This window comes from Arachis stenosperma, chromosome 5, assembly GCF_014773155.1.
Source record: "Arachis stenosperma cultivar V10309 chromosome 5, arast.V10309.gnm1.PFL2, whole genome shotgun sequence".
Taxonomy (NCBI): domain Eukaryota; kingdom Viridiplantae; phylum Streptophyta; class Magnoliopsida; order Fabales; family Fabaceae; genus Arachis; species Arachis stenosperma.
The window spans coordinates 99,516,974-99,533,252 of record NC_080381.1 but is presented as its reverse complement, the minus strand read 5'-3'; the positions used below and the strand labels follow the sequence as shown (position 1 = coordinate 99,533,252).

The 16,279-nt window shown below is 38.8% G+C and overlaps 1 non-coding gene across 1 annotated transcript; it reads right to left on the bottom strand.

Moving 5' to 3' along the window:
- Positions 1-11,767: 11,767 nt before the first annotated feature.
- Positions 11,768-11,875, bottom strand: LOC130984117 (small nucleolar RNA R71). The gene has a single exon (XR_009088071.1). It is a non-coding gene; the product is annotated as a small nucleolar RNA R71 (small nucleolar RNA).
- Positions 11,876-16,279: the final 4,404 nt, after the last annotated feature.

The following is a 16,279-nucleotide window of genomic DNA, read 5'->3' as shown; positions in this document are numbered from 1 at the left end:
TTCGAAAATTGAAAGACAAAGAAAAGCATGCAATTGACACCAAACTTAAAACATGACACTAAACTCACATAAAAAATAAAAATTAATAAAGAAAAGTAATATTTTTGAAAAATTTTTGAAAAAAAATAAAAGACTCTAACCCAAAAGATAAAATTTTCCTAATCTAAGCAACAAGATTCACCGTCAGTTGTTCAAACTCAAACAATCCCCGGCAACGGCGCCAAAAACTTGGTGTACGAAATTGTAAATCACACTTTTCACAACTCGTACCATTAACCAGCAAGTGCACTGGGTCGTCCAAGTAATACCTTACGTGAGTAAGGGTCGATCCCACGGAGATTGTTGGCTTGAAGCAAGCTATGGTTATCTTGTAACTCTTAGTCAGGATATCAGTTGACTTGCAAATGAACAAGAGAGCATGAATTAAATAATACTTGTTATGTAGTAATGGAGAATATGTTGGAGTTTTGGAGATGCTTTGTCTTCTGAATCTCTGCTTTCCCCATGTCTTCTTCTTCACACACGCAAGGTTCCTCCTATGGCAAGCTGTGCATTTGTGGATCACCATTTCTCAATGGCAACAATCCGTCCTCTCAGTGAAAATGGTCCAGGTGCGCTGTCACCGCATGGCTAATCATCAGTCGATTCTCACTCATGCTGGAATAAGATCCATTGATCCTTTTGCGTCTGTCACTACGCCCATCTCTTGTGAGTTTGAAGCTCGTCACAGTCATTCAATCCCTGAATCCTACTCAGAATACCACAGACAAGGTTTAGACTTTCTGGATTCTCAAGAATGCTGCCAATGGATTCTAGCTTATACCACGAAGATTCTGATTAAGGAATCCAAGAGATACTCATTCAATCGAAGGTAGAACGGAAGTGGTTGTCAGGCACGCGTTCATAGGTTGAGAATGGTGATGAGTATCACGGATCATCACCTTCTTCGTATTGAAGTGCGAATGAATATCTTAGATAAAAACAAGCGTGTTTGAATAGAAAACAGAAATAATTGCATTAATTCATCGATACAAAGCAGAGCTCCTCACCCCCAACAATGGAGTTTAGAGACTCATGCCGTCAAAGAGTACAAAGTTCAGATCTAAAATGTCATGAGGTATAGAATAAATTTCTAAAAGTTGTTTAAATACTAAACTAGTAACCTAGGTTTACAGAAAATGAGTAAACTAAGATAGATAGTGCAGAAATCCACTTATGGGTCCCACTTGGTGTGTGCTGGGGCTGAGACTTGAGCTTTTTACGTGCCTGGGCTGTTTCTGGAGTTAAACGTCAGGTTGTAACCTGTTTTGGGCATTTAACTCCAATTTGGAACCTGTTTCTGGCGTTTAACACCAGAATGGAACATGAAACTGGCGTTAAACGCCAGTTTACGTCATTTATCTTTGAGTAAAGTATGGACTATTATATATTCTGGAAAGCCCTAGATGTCTACTTTCCAACCCAATTAAGAGCGCGCCAATTGGACTCTTGTAGCTCCAAAAAATTCATTCCGAGTGCAGGAAGGTCAGAATCCAACAGCATCAGCAGTCCTTTTTTAGCCTGAATCAGATTTTTGCTCAGCTCCCTCAATTTCAGCCAAAAAATACCTGAAATCACAAAAAATCACACAAACTCGTAGTAAAGTCCAGAAATATGAATTTTTCCTAAAAACTAATAAAAATATACTAAAAGCTAACTAAAACATACTAAAAACTACATGAAATTACCCCCAAAAAGCGTATAAAATATCCGCTCATCAGTTGCCACAGTCTCAGTCCTTCCTTTTGACTTTTAGGATTATCCTGAGAGGCCTTGGAATTGCCTAGAAGAAGACTATGACAATATAATTCCAGGTAATGAGTGTCTATTTGTAGAAAATGGCATGATTAAGGAAGGGTTATTTGATAGGGAAGATCACTAAAGGTCATCTTCGACCATTTCACATTAAGGCAAAAGTCGAAGGATTGATGATTAATCGCATTTTGGTCGATGGTCGGGCAGTAATTAATTTGCTACCTGAAAGTAAGTTTCCATTATTCCATAAAATGGTCAAAGATTTAATTAAGATAATTTGAGATCATGTTAGGAGGGCATCTTCTGATCAGCTGCTTGTGCCTCTTCCAACCTTCAAAGAGGGATTCTCCCTCTTTCTGTCTAAAATCCTGGGCTTCCACCTTAGGCTTACTCAACTTATGAGGTGGAAAGAACTTGGTCAAAACTTCATTGACCACTTTCTCCTAAATGTCCACGCTCTCCTTAGGCTGAGAATCCAGCCATAGCCTTGCTTTGTCCCTTACAACAAAGGGGAAGAGCATGAGCTTGTAAACCTCTGGATTTATTCCATTAGTCTTGACAGTGTCACAGATCTACAGGAAATCAGAGATGAATTTGTTGGGGTCCTCTTGCAGGAGTCCATGAAACTGGTAATTCTGTTGTACTAGAGTGGCCAGTTGAGGCATAAGCTCAAAGTTGATTGTACCAATGGCAGGTATGGAGATGCTGCGCCTATAGAAGTCAGAATTTGGGGAAGTATAAAATCCAAGGACCTTCCTTGCGTCTCCTCCAGCTTCTGGGTTAACTGCCATTGTTGTATCTGCAGTTTCTTGCTCAAGAGCTTCCCTCAGATTCCTTCCGGCTTTGCTTGCTTGAGCTTACTGCAAACGTCCTCTTAAGAATCTCTCAGGTTCAGGATCAGGGTCAATAAGGACTTCTCTATCCCTATTCCTACTCATAAAAAAAAGAAAGAAACCAAGAAGAGTAAAAGAATGGAGTCTATGTCAGAGTATAGAGAGCTCCTTGTGAGAAACTTAGATAAAGAGAAGAGAAAATAAAGGTGTCTTTTATTTAAAAAAAAAGTTTTCGAAAATAAAAAGGGGGAAATGGTTTGAAAATTTTCGAAAAAGATGAGAGAGAAAGAAGTTAAAAATTTTCAAAAAAGAAGAGAGAGAAGAATTAGAAAGACACCAAACTTTCAAAATTAAAAGAAGCTAAAACAAACAATTAACTAACAAGATTCCAAAATAAGATAGAAGATTTGATTTTAAAAATTTTTTAAAAATTAAAAAGAAGAAGTCAAAAGGAAATTTTGAAATTCAAAAATTAAAAAGATAAGGTCAAAAGAGAGAGAAACGAGATAGGATAAGAAAAGATTTTGAAATTCAAATTTGAAAGAAAGAAAAATGAAAGAAACACCAAACTTAAAAGTTGAAAACAAGATAAGACAACAATTAACTAACAAGATTTGAAAATTAAAGATGAGATTTTCGAAAATTGGAGAGAGAAAGTCAAATAAAGATTTTGAATTTCAAATTTGAAAGAAAGAGAAACTAACAAAATACTAAAATTTTAATAATTGGATTTAATATGAAAATAAAAATAAGATAACAAAATTTTGAAAATTAAAGAAAATAAATATTTAAAGATAAAAAGATAAACAAGAAAATTAAATTTAAACAACAAGATTACTAACGGAACACCAAATTTTAAAAATTTTCAAATCAAGAAAGAAAAAGATTTAAAGATTTTCGAAAATAAATATTTATTTATTTGTATTTCTTTTTTGAATTTAAAAAGAAAAGAAAAACACTAGATGGACACCAAACTTAAAGATTTTGAAATCAAATAAGACTAAATTCGAAAATTGGAAGGGAAGAAACACTAAAAGAAACCAAAGTTAAAAGTTTTAAAATCAATAAGAGGAAAGTACAAAGAAAATTTCGAACAAGAAGAATGAAATCAAGACGAATTTTCAAAAACCAAGAGAAGAAAAATCAACAAAAACCAAAAGGACACCAAACTTAAGATTTGACACAAGATTCAAACAAAGGAAAAAGATGACTAAAGATAAATTTTGGAAAAATTATTCGAAAAGAAACAAAGAAAGTTTGAAAATTTTAACAAGAAACTCAAACAAAAGAAAAACTAGTAAAAAGTACCTGATCTAAGCAGCAAGACAACCGGTAGTTTGTCAATCACAAACCATCCCCGGCAACTGCACCAAAACCTTGGTGCGCAAAATTGAACTCACACAACTTCACTGGCAAGTGCACCGGGTCATCCAAGTAATACCTCAAGTGAGTGAGGGTCAATCCCACAAGGATTGTTGGATTGAGCAAGCAGAGGTTATCCTGCAGATCTTAGTCAGGTGAATAAAAAAAAAACTGGTTGTTGTTGTAAGTGCATAAAATAGAACAGTAAAGAAAGCAGTAAACAATTGATATAAAAACAATAATGAGAAATCAGTTAAGGATTTGGAGATGCTTTATCTTTCCGGATTAATACTTCTTACCAACCACTTTAACAATGAATGATTCATTCCATGGCAAAGCTGTAAGTGATTAACGCCATAGGTCGTGGTCAATTTATCTCCTCTAATTCATATCAAACGCCGTTCTCAATGATGTTTTAATATGAACAAGGATGAAGCTCACGCAATTCACTCTCACTTGACCTTACTTAAAGTGCCACAGACAAGGTCAGATCTTTCGGATTGGAGAATGAAGCTCAATATTCTAGCCTTAGCGCCACAAGAACCTCATCACTTATGACAAACGACATTTTATGTCACGTATCCTAATTAGCCCAGATAAGTTATTGGTTCAGGTGATGTATTCTCAAGGTATAGCTCAATACTAGCCGGGTCAGGACTCGCAAGAACTCACGTAGAATAAGGGGTCATACTCTCGTTCCACCCTAGATTCATTAAGATGAAGAACGACAATACATCATAGAATAAAATCAAACACATATTAAAGGAGAAAAAGTAATAATATTAATCCATAGGACAAGCAGAGATCCTAACCTTAACCTAGGAGGTTTAGTTGCTCATAATTTACAGAAAAACCTTAGATGTCTGATGAAAGATAGTTCGATTCTAAACCTAAGGGATCTTCTCTTTAAATAGAAGAGTTTAACCCTAAAAGATGTTAATTTTAATTTAAAAAGTACAAAATAAGGCTGCATAAGCTAAGGAGTGCTAAAATCCACTTTGGGCCCACTTTAGTTGAGTGTTTCGACCAAGCCTGGCGTTCAACATGGAGAATGGGCATTGAACGCCAGTTAGGGGGTAAATACGCTGCTCTCTTGGCCGCTTGGTGGCCTTGAACGCCAGCTTTGGGCGTTCAATGCTGGGCTTGGTCCTTCTTGGGCGTTGAACTCCAGATATGGGAGTTCAATGCTAGTTATGGGCAGTGATCTGGAAAAAAAATATAGACTATTATATATTGCTGGAAAGATTTGGAAGTTATCTTTCCAACGTCATTGAGAACCCATCAATTGGACCTCTGTAGCTCAAAATATGCTCATTGGAGTGAATGGAGGTTAGGATTTGACAGCATCTGCTATACTTTCTTCGTGTCTAAACCAGACTTTGCAAATTTTGCCAATTTCACCCAAAAATCCCCTAAAATCATAGGAAATACACAAACTCAAAGTAGCATTCAAAAGATGAATTTTGCAATAAAACATAGTAAAACATTGTAAAACTTAATAAAATATAACTAAAAACACTATGAAAATGGTATAAAAAAGTGTATAAGATATCCACTTATCAGGCAGTAATGAGGACGTTGGATGTAGTGGTTGCAGCTATAGTGGTGGATGAAGATGAGGCAGCCGTAATTGCTGGAGTGCTACTAGAATGAAGGCTAGATTGAATAGCCATGGAGTAAAATTTTCAAGTGAATAAGGGTTTGCAAGAAAGTAAGAAAATCTTGATAAAGACGAGATTCTGGGAAGTGTTTAATGAGAATATAAAAAGGAGTTTGAACCAATGAAAAGCCCATTAAAGCCCGTTAGAAATGTTTACATTCCCCGAAGACATCGCTGTAGTTCCTTCAGAGGAATAAACCTGTCGAGCTTCGAACAAGAGATTTTCTAGGTCAAAGTCGATCTCATCAAAATTCAAACCCCTAGCTTTTGGAGAAGGAACATCTGGCAATGGTTCCCTATGTTGATCGACAAATCTCTGTTCCGACAATATGAAGTGGTGCCTTCATTGACGAATTTTTGTATCTGAAATCCAAGAAAGCATAGGGATCAGGTGGCATCCGAAAGGAATGTCACTGAAAATTTAAATAAAAGAGGTACCGTTGGAGAAGAGGTCAAAATATGAGTTGTTATGGTCGATGATGGATTTTGAACCAGAGTTAGAACAGGGGCAGACAGACCAACAGTTGGAGTAGTTTGAATAAGCTGAAAGAATTATGTTTCAGCATAAGCAAGTTGATCCACTTCTTGATTAGGAGGATTGTCAACATTAACAACTGATGAGGGAAAAACGATTCCACACAAACTCACCGGCAAGTATACCAGGTCGCATGAAGTAATAAGACAATAGGAGAGTTGTCTACGCGTATGCATCAAAACAGAGTTTCGCGCGTATGCGTCGCTCACGCGTTGGCGTGTCTGGCCAAAATATGCATCCATGCGTGCGCGTCGATTGCAATTTTTCAAATCCAATTTTGCGTTGCTCGTCACAGACGTTGGAGGCAACGTTTAAGGTAGCGTTGGACCTCCAACGTTCGTTCAGTCACGCTCACGCGTACGTGTTGATGGTGAATTTTGCCATTCTACGCGTGCGTGAAGCTCATGCGTATGTGTGTTTTACATATCCACGTGTACGCATCATCGACGCGTACGCATCACCCAAAATTTTCTGGCTCTAGCTTTTGAAAACCATCGAAGACGTTGAAGGTAACATTGGACCTCCAACGTTCCCTCCAATGCCAGCACTAGCAGTCTTGCAAAATTTTCCAACTCCACGTTTAAGGCAACTTGGATCACCAACGTTGTCCTCAACGTTGGCACCACTTTTTTCTTCCAAAAATGTTGCCTGCAACGTTGGTGGATCAATGTTGCCACCAACATTGCATCTCCCTCTTCTTTCTTACTTCTTTCTTGCCTCATTTCCACCTACAATCAATCAAAAAATTGCCTCAAAGTTTGCTATAATCTTGAGGTATTTGCATCATTCATAACATCTAGTAAAAGTAGCATAAAACCTTATGAAAATGCACATAAACAACCATGTTCAATTGACTTAGGAAATACATGAAATTTCAATCCAATTGCTTACTTATTGCTCAAGAAAGTGCATAAAACCTATTGAAACAAGTGAAAAATGCTTGTGAAACTAGCATAAGATGACTTGTCATCACAACACCAAACTTAAATCTCGCCTGTCCCCAAGCAAGTAGTAAGACAAGAAAAAAGAATGAAAACAGATAAGCATATATGTCCTTATTAGTAGGTAATTGAATTTGGCTCTTGGGGTTTTACGCAGACAGAATGCAGCTCAATTATTATCAACTTCCAAATGTGAAATGTCCCTTTGAGTGTTAACTAGAGTTGCTGCTATAAGACCTTATTCCTTATTGATCCTTGTTAGATTTTCTTTTTTTTTCCTTTGCTTTAGAAACTTATTTTTCAATTGTAGCTCAGTATCAAGTCTTGCATCAGCTATTTGGCTCAATTAGAACCTAATCATCCAAGCAGATCCTAGTACAAAGACACCACAGGCATGTGTCTTAAGGTCCAAGCTATTGGTGTCTAGCTTTTATTCTTTGTTTCTGTCAATTGTTTGTTGCCAATTCTTGGCTTTTCTTTCTTTCCCTCTTACTTTTTCTTTTCTTCCAAGGACATTTATTCATTAAAGGTTCATAGCAGCAACTAAGTTTATACTTGGAAGAGACATTCTACCTTGCAGCTTTTATTATTGAGCTTACCAGCTAATCAAGCAATTACCACCACTAGTCCTTATTCAAATGTCTGTGATGAGCGGATAATTTGTATACTTTTTGGCATTGTTTTTAGTATGTTTTTGATATGATATAGTTAGTTTTTAGTATATTTTTATTAGTTTTTAATTAAAATTCACTTTTCTGGACTTTACTATGAGTTTGTGTGTTTTTCTGTGATTTCAGGTATTTTCTGGCTGAAATTGAGGGACCTGAGCAAAAATCTGATTCTGAGACCAAAAAGGACTGCAGATGCTGTTGGATTCTGACCTCCCTGCATTCGAAGCGGATTTTCTGGAGCTACAGAAGCCCAATTGGCGCGCCCTCAACGGCGTTGGAAAGTAGACATCCTGGGCTTTCCAGCAATATATAATAGTCCATACTTTGCCCAAGATTTGATGGCCCAAACTGGCGTTCAAAGTCACCTCAAGGAATCCCAGCGTTAAACGCTGGAACTGGCACCCAAATGGGAGTTAAACGCCCAAACTGGCACCAAAGCTGGCGTTTAACTCCAAGAAGAGTCTCTACACGAAATTGCTTCATTGCTCAGCCCAAGCACACACCAAGTGGGCCCGGAAGAGGATTTTTATGTCATTTACTCATTTCTGTACACCCTAGGCTACTAGTTTCTTATAAGTAGGACCTTTTACTATTGTATAGAAATCTTTTGATCACTTTTAGATCTCTAGATCATCTTTGGACATTTTAGTTCTTAGATCATTGGGAGGCTGGCCATTCGGCCATGCCTAGACCTTATGCTTATGTATTTTCAACGGTGGAGTTTCTACACACCATAGATTAAGGTGTGGAGCTCTGCTGTACCTCGAGTATTAATGCAATTACTATTGTTCTTTCATTCAAATTCCGCTTGTTCTTTATCCAAGATATCACTTGTTCTTCAACATGATGAAGGTGATGATTGACGCCCATCACCATTCTCACTCATGAACAAAGTGACTGACAACCACTCTTGTTCTACAAGCATTTGAGGCTTGGTGAATATCTCTTGGATTCCTGATTGCACGATGCATGGTTGATCGCCTGACAACCGAGTGCTCGCCTGACAAACGAGCCAACCATTCCGTGAGATCAGAGTCTTCGTGGTATAGGCAAGAACTGATGGCAGCATTCAAGAGAATCCGGAAGGTCTAACCTTGTCTGTGGTATTCTGAGTAGGATTCAATGATTGAATGACTGTGACGTGCTTCAAACCTGTAACCTACTGGGCGTTAGTGACAGACGCAAAAGAGTTATTCTATTCCGGTAGGGGAGGGAACCACACCGGTGATTGGCAGCACTGTGACAGAGTGTGTGCATTAGCTTTCACTGCGAGGATGGGAGGTAGCTGCTGACAACAGTGAGACCCTATACGAGCTTGCCATGGAAAGGAGTAAGAAGGGTTGGATGAAGACAGTAGAAAAGCAGAGAGACGGAAGGGAAGGCATCTTCATGCGCTTATCTGAAGTTCCTACCAATGAATTACATAAGTATCACTATCTTTATCTTTTATGTTATTTTCGTTCATAACCATATATATCTGAGTTTGCCTGACTAAGATTTACAAGATGACCATAGCTTGCTTCAATACTAACAATCTCCGTGGGATCGACCCTTACTCACGTAAGGTTTATTACTTGGACGACCCAGTGCACTTGCTGGTTAGTTGTGCGAAGTTGTGTAATGCCATGGTATTGGGCTACCACGTTTTTGGAGCCATTACCAGGGATTATGAGAGTTGTGAAAAAGTATAGTTCACAATTTCGCGCACCAAGTTTTTGGCGCCGTTGCCGGGGATTGTTCTAGTTTTGAGCAAGCCTTTGGTAACATCAGTGCCAAGATCCGGCAACAACATCAAATTTTTGGTGTTATTGCCCGGGATTGTTCAGGCTGGACAACTGACGATTCATCTTGTTGCTTAGATTAGGTACTTTTTTTTCGAAATTCTTGAAGATGAATTCTAGAGTTTCATGATGATTTGTTGAAATCTGGCTGGCTGAGAAGCCATGTCTAATCTGATTGGACCGAGGTTTCAACTTATCACCACAAGAGCTTGTTGATTTCATATCAATCTTGCTTTTGGAGCAGTGATTTGCTAAGGCTTGGCTGACCTTTGGTCATGTCTAGTGTTTTGGACCGAAGCTTTCTTTGGAAGCTTGGCTGGCTGTGAAGCCATGTCTAATTCCTGGACCGGAGTCTTAGACTAGCATTGCACTGATTCCTGGAATTCTCATTAAGAATTTTGATACCTTCTTTTTCCACTTAATTTTCGAAAAACACAAAAAAAATTAAAAAAAATTAAAAAAATCATAAAATTCAAAAATATTTCTTGTTTGAGTCTAGTGTCTCATCCTAAGATTGGTGTCAATTGCATGCATTCATATGTCTTAGTGATCTTCAAGATGTTCTTGATGATTCACTTGCTCTGATCTTTGAATTCTATTGACTTGAGTATTTTGTGTGTCTCATATGCATTTTCAGTTCATTAGTGTCAGTAGTATACAAACTGCTAAGTTTGGTGTCTTGCATGCATTGTTATTTGATTCTTGTTGCATTTTAATTATTAAAAATCCAAAATATTTTAATTTGTGTATTTTCAAGTCAATGATACAAGGGATTGAAGATTCAGAACACACTGCAGAGGAATTATACAGAAAAAGCTGAGCATTCAAAAATGCCCAGTGAAGAAGGCAGACTGGCGTTTAAACGCCAGCCAGGGCACCTGGTTGGGCGTTTAACGCCCAAAGAGGTAGCATTTTGGGCGTTAAACGCCAGAATGTATACCATTCTGGGCGTTTAACGCCAGGATGGTGCTAGGGGGAAGATTTTGTTTTCAAATCAATTTTTTTCAAGTTTTTCAAAATCAAATCTTTTCACTCAAATGTTTTCAAAATTAATTTCTTTCCTTTCAAAGATACTTACTAACAATTAATGATTTGATTGAACATTTTTTGCCTTTTCTGTTAAGGAAGGTTTTATGTTTGAATCATATCTTTTCTTGTTAGGCAAGTCACTAATTTTCCAAATCAAATCTTTTAAAATAATTTTCAAAACATATCTTTTAAAATGGTTTTCAAATCATATCTTCTCAATCGCATCTTTTTAAGACAATAACCTTTCAATCATATTTTTTTTATCATATCTTTTTCAAATTAGTTTTCAATCAAATCTTTTTAGTTTCTAATTTCAAAATCTTTTTCAAAAATCACTTGATTTCTCTTCCACTTTCAATTTCGAAAATTATCAATCAAATTTTCAAAATGTTTTCAAAATCTTTTAATTGAATTTTCGAAAATCCTCTTCCCTCCTTCTCACATCCTTCTATTTATGGAGTACCACTCCTTCTAAATGCACAATTCGAACCTTATCTAATTAAAGTTCGAATTCTTCTTCTCCTTCTTCTTTCTATTTCTCTTTTCCTCTGACATTTCAAGGAATCTCTATACTGTGACATAGAGGATTCCACATTTTCTTTTTCTCTTCTCTTTCATATGAGCAGGAGCAGAGACAAAGACATTCTTGTTGAAGCTGATCCTGAACCCGAAAGGACCTTGAAGAGAAAGCTAAGAGAAGCCAAAGCACAACTCTCTTTAGAGGACCTGACCGAATTCTTCAAAGAAGAAGAACCCATGGCAGCCGAAAAAAACAACAATGCCAACAATGCAAGGAAGGTGCTGGGTGACTTTACTGCACCTACTCCCGACTTCTATGGGAGAAGCATCTCTATCCCTGCCATTGGAGCAAACAACTTTGAGCTTAAGCCTCAATTAGTTTCTCTAATGCAACAGAATTGCAAGTTCCATGGACTTCCAATGGAAGATCCTCATCAGTTTTTAGCTGAATTCTTGCAAATCTGTGACACTGTCAAGACTAATGGGGTAGACCCTGAAGTCTATAGACTGATGCTATTCCCTTTTGCTGTAAGAGACAGAGCTAGAATATGGTTGGATTCTCAACCTAAAGAAAGCCTGGACTCTTGGGAAAAGCTAGTCAATGCCTTCTTGGCAAAGTTCTTTCCACCACAAAGATGGAGTAAGCTTAGAGTGGAAGTCCAAACCTTCAGACAGAAGGATGGAGAATCCCTCTATGAAGCTTGGGAAAGATACAAACAATTAATCAGAAGATGTCCTTCAGACATGCTTTCTGAATGTAGCATCATAGGTATTTTCTATGATGGTCTCTCTGAACTATCTAAGATGTCCTTGGATAGCTCTGCTAGAGGATCTCTTCATCTGAAGAAGACGCCTGCAGAAGCTCAAGAATTGATTGAAATGGTTGCAAATAACCAATTCATGTACACTTCTGAAAGGAATCCTGTGAACAATGGGACTAGTCAGAAGAAAGGAGTTCTTGAGATTGACACTCTGAATGCCATATTGGCTCAGAACAAGATATTGACTCAACAAGTCAATTTGATTTCTCAAAGTCTGTCTGGAATGCAAAATGCACCAAACAGTACAAAGGATGCTTCATCTGAGGAAGAAGCTTATAATCCTGAGAACCCTTCCATGGAAGAGGTGAATTACCTAGGAGAACCCTATGGAAATACCTACAATTCTTCATGGAGAAATCACCCAAATCTCTCATGGAAGAATCAAGAGAGACCTCAACAAGGTTTCAATAACAATAATGGTGGAAGAAACAGGTTTAGCAATGGCAAGCCTTTTCCATCATCTTCTCAGCAACAGACAGAGAGTTCTAAGCAGAATACTTCTGACTTAGCAACAATGGTCTCTGATCTAATAAAGACCACTCAAAGTTTCATGAATGAAACAAGGTCCTCCATCAGAAATTTGGAAGGACAAGTGGGTCAGCTGAGCAAGAAAGTTACTGAACTCCCTCCTAGTACTCTCCCAAGTAATACAGAAGAAAATCCAAAAGGAGAGTGCAAGGCCATCAACATGGCCGAATATGGAGAGGAAAGAGAGGAAGAAGACGCCACTGAGAAAGACCCCAGTGGGCGTGCACCACTCTCCTCTGAGTTCCTCAATGAGGAACCTTGGGAATCCGAGGCTCAAAATGAGACCATAGAGATTCCATTGGACTTACTTCTGCCATTCATGAGCTCTGATGAGTATTCTTCCTCTGAAGAGGATGAGTATGTTACTGAAGAGCAAGTTGCTAAATACCTTGGAGCAATCATGAAACTAAATGACAAGTTATTTGGAAATGAGACTTGGGAGGATGAACCTCCCTTGCTCACCAAAGAACTGGATGACTTGTCTAGGCAGAAACTGCCTCAAAAGAGGCAGGATCCTGGGAAGTTTTCTATACCTTGTACCATAGGCACCATGACCTTCAAGAAGGCCTTGTGTGACTTAGGGTCAAGTGTGAACCTCATGCCCCTCTCTGTAATGGAGAAATTAGGGATCTTAGAGGTGCAAGCTGCAAGAATCTCTTTAGAGATGGCAGACAACTCAAGAAAACAAGCCCATGGACTTGTAGAGGATGTTCTGGTTAAAGTTGAAGACCAGTACATTCCTACTGATTTCATAATCCTAGAGACTGGGAAGTGCATGGATGAATCCATCATCCTTGGCAGACCCTTCCTAGCCACAGCAAAGGCTGTGATTGATGTTGACAGAGGAGAGTTAATCATTCAAGTGAATGAAAAATCCTTGGTGTTTAAGGCCCAAGGATATCCCTCTGTCATCATGGAGAGGAAGCATGAAGAGCTCCTCTCAAAACAGAGCCAAACAGAGCCCCCACAGTCAAACTCTAAGTTTGGTGTTGGGAGGCTACAACCAAACTCTAAGTTTGGTGTTGAAACCCCACATTCAAACTCTAAGTTTGGTGTTGGGAGGTTTCAACACGGTTCTGAGCATTTCTGAGGCTCCATGAGAGCCCTCTGTCAAGCTAATGACATTAAAGAAGCGCTTGTTGGGAGGCAACCCAATGTTTTATAATTAATTATTTTCTTTTGTTATTTTATCTTTTTTGTAGGTTGATGATCATAAGAAGTCACAAAAACAATGAAAAAAGCAAAAATAGAATGAAAAATAGGAAGAAAAACAGCACACCCTAGAGGAGAAGAAACTGGCGTTCAAACGCCAGTAATGCTAGCTGTTGGGCGTTTAACGCCCAGTCTGGCACCATTCTGGGCGTTTAACGCCAGAAAAGGGCACCAGACTGGCGTTAAACGCCAGTAAAGGGCAACAACCTGGCGTTAAACGCCAGGAATGGGCACCAGCCCGGCGTTTAACGCCAGAAAAGGCTCAAAACATGATTTTGAGCAACATTTAGTGCAGGGATGACTTTTCCTTGACACTACAGGATCTGTGGACCCCACAGGACCCTACCATCACTCTCTCTCTTCTTCCCCCATTCACCAATCACCTCAACACCTCTTCCCCAAAAACCCCTCACCTATCAAATCCCATCTTTCTCTTCACCACTCACATCCATCCTTCATAAAACCCCACCAACCTCACCCTTCAAATTCAAACCACTTTCCCTCCCAAACCCACCCATAATGGCCGAACCTTTACCCCCCTCTCTCCTATAAATACCCTTCTTCAACTCTTCATTTTCACACAACCTAAACCCCCTTTCTTACCCTTCTTGGCCGAACACACTACCATCTCCCTTCTTCCTCATTTCTTCTTCTTCTACTCTCTTCTTTCTTCTTTTGCTCGAGGACGAGCAAACATTTTAAGTTTGGTGTGGTAAAAGCATTGCTTTTTGTTTTTCCATAACCATTTATGGCATCCAAGGCCGGAGAAACCTCTAAAAAGAGGAAAGGGAAGGCAAAAGCTTCCACCTCCGAGTCATGGGAGATTGATAGATTCCTCTCAAGGGTGCATCAAGACCACTTCTATGAAGTTGTGGCCTTGAAGAAGGTGATCTCCGAGGTCCCCTTTTCACTCAAAAAGGGTGAATATCCGGAGATCCGCCATGAGATCCGAAGAAGAGGTTGGGAAGTTCTTACCAACCCCATTCAACAAGTCGGAATCTTGATGGTTCAAGAGTTCTATGCCAATGCATGGATCACAAAGAACCATGACCAAAGTGTGAACCCGAATCCAAAGAATTATCTCACTATGGTTCGGGGGAAATACTTGGATTTTAGTCCGGAGAGTGTGAGGGTGGCGTTCAACTTGCCTATGATGCAAGGAGATGAGCATCCTTACACTAGAAGGGTCAACTTTGATCAAAGGTTGGACCAAGTCCTCACAGTCATATGTGAAGAGGGCGCACAATGGAAGCAAGATTCAAGAGGAAAGCCGGTCCAATTGAGAAGGCATGACCTCAAGCCCGTGGCTAGAGGATGGTTAGAGTTCATACAACGCTCAATCATCCCCACTAGCAACCGGTCCGAAGTTACCATAGACCGGGCCATCATGATCCATAGTATCATGATTGGAGAAGAAATAGAGGTTCATGAGGTTATAGCCCAAGAACTCTATAAGGTGGCGGACAAGACCTCCACCTTGGCAAGGTTAGCCTTTCCTCATCTCATTTGTCACCTCTGTTATTCAATTGGAGTTGACATAGAGGGAGACATTCCCATTGATGAGGACAAGCCCATCACCAAGAAAAGGATGGAGTACACAAGAGATCTCACTCATCATGAGATCCCTGAGATTCCTCAAGGGATGAATTTTCCTCCACAAAACTATTGGGAGCAACTAAACACCTCCCTAGGAGAACTAAGTTCCAACATGGGACAACTGAGGGTGGAGCATCAAGAACACTCCATCATCCTTCATGAAATTAGAGAAGATCAAAGAATCATGAGGAGGAGCAACAAAGACAAGGAAGAGACATTGAGGAGCTCAAGCACTCCATAGGATCTTCAAGAGCAAGAAAGAGCCGCCATCACTAAGGTGGACCCGTTCCTTGATTTCCTTGTTATTGTTCTTCTGTTTTTTCGAATTTTAATGCTTATGTTTATCCATGTTTGTGTCTTATGATCATTAGTGTCTTGGTGTCTATGCCTTAAAGTTATGAATGTCCTATGAATCCATCACCTTTCTTCAATAAAAACGTGCCTAATTGATAAAAGAAAGAATTGCATGAATTTTGAATTTTATAATAGTTTAATTATTTTGATGTGGTGGCAATATTTTTGTTCTCTGAATGTATGCTTAAACAGTGCATATGTCTTTTGAATTTGTGGTTCATGGATGTTGGCTCTTGAAAGAATGATGAAAAAGGAGACATGTTACTGAGGATCTGAAAAATCAATAAAATGATTCTTGAAGCAAGAAAAAGCATTTCAAAAAAAAAAAACCGAAAAAAAAACGAAAAAAAAAAAAAGAGAAAGGAATAAGAGTTGTGATCCAAGGCAATAAGAGTGTGCTTAAGAACCCTGGACACCTCTAATTGGGGACTTTAGCAAAGCTGAGTCACAATCTGAAAAGGTTCACCCAATTATGTGTCTGTGGCATGTATGTATCCGGTGGTAATACTGGAAGACAGAGTGCTTTGGGCCACAGCCAAGACTCAATAAATAGCTATGTTCAAGAATCATCATACTTTACTAAGAGAATCATTAACACTATCTGGATTCTAAGTTCCTAAAGAAGCCAACCATTCTGGATTTC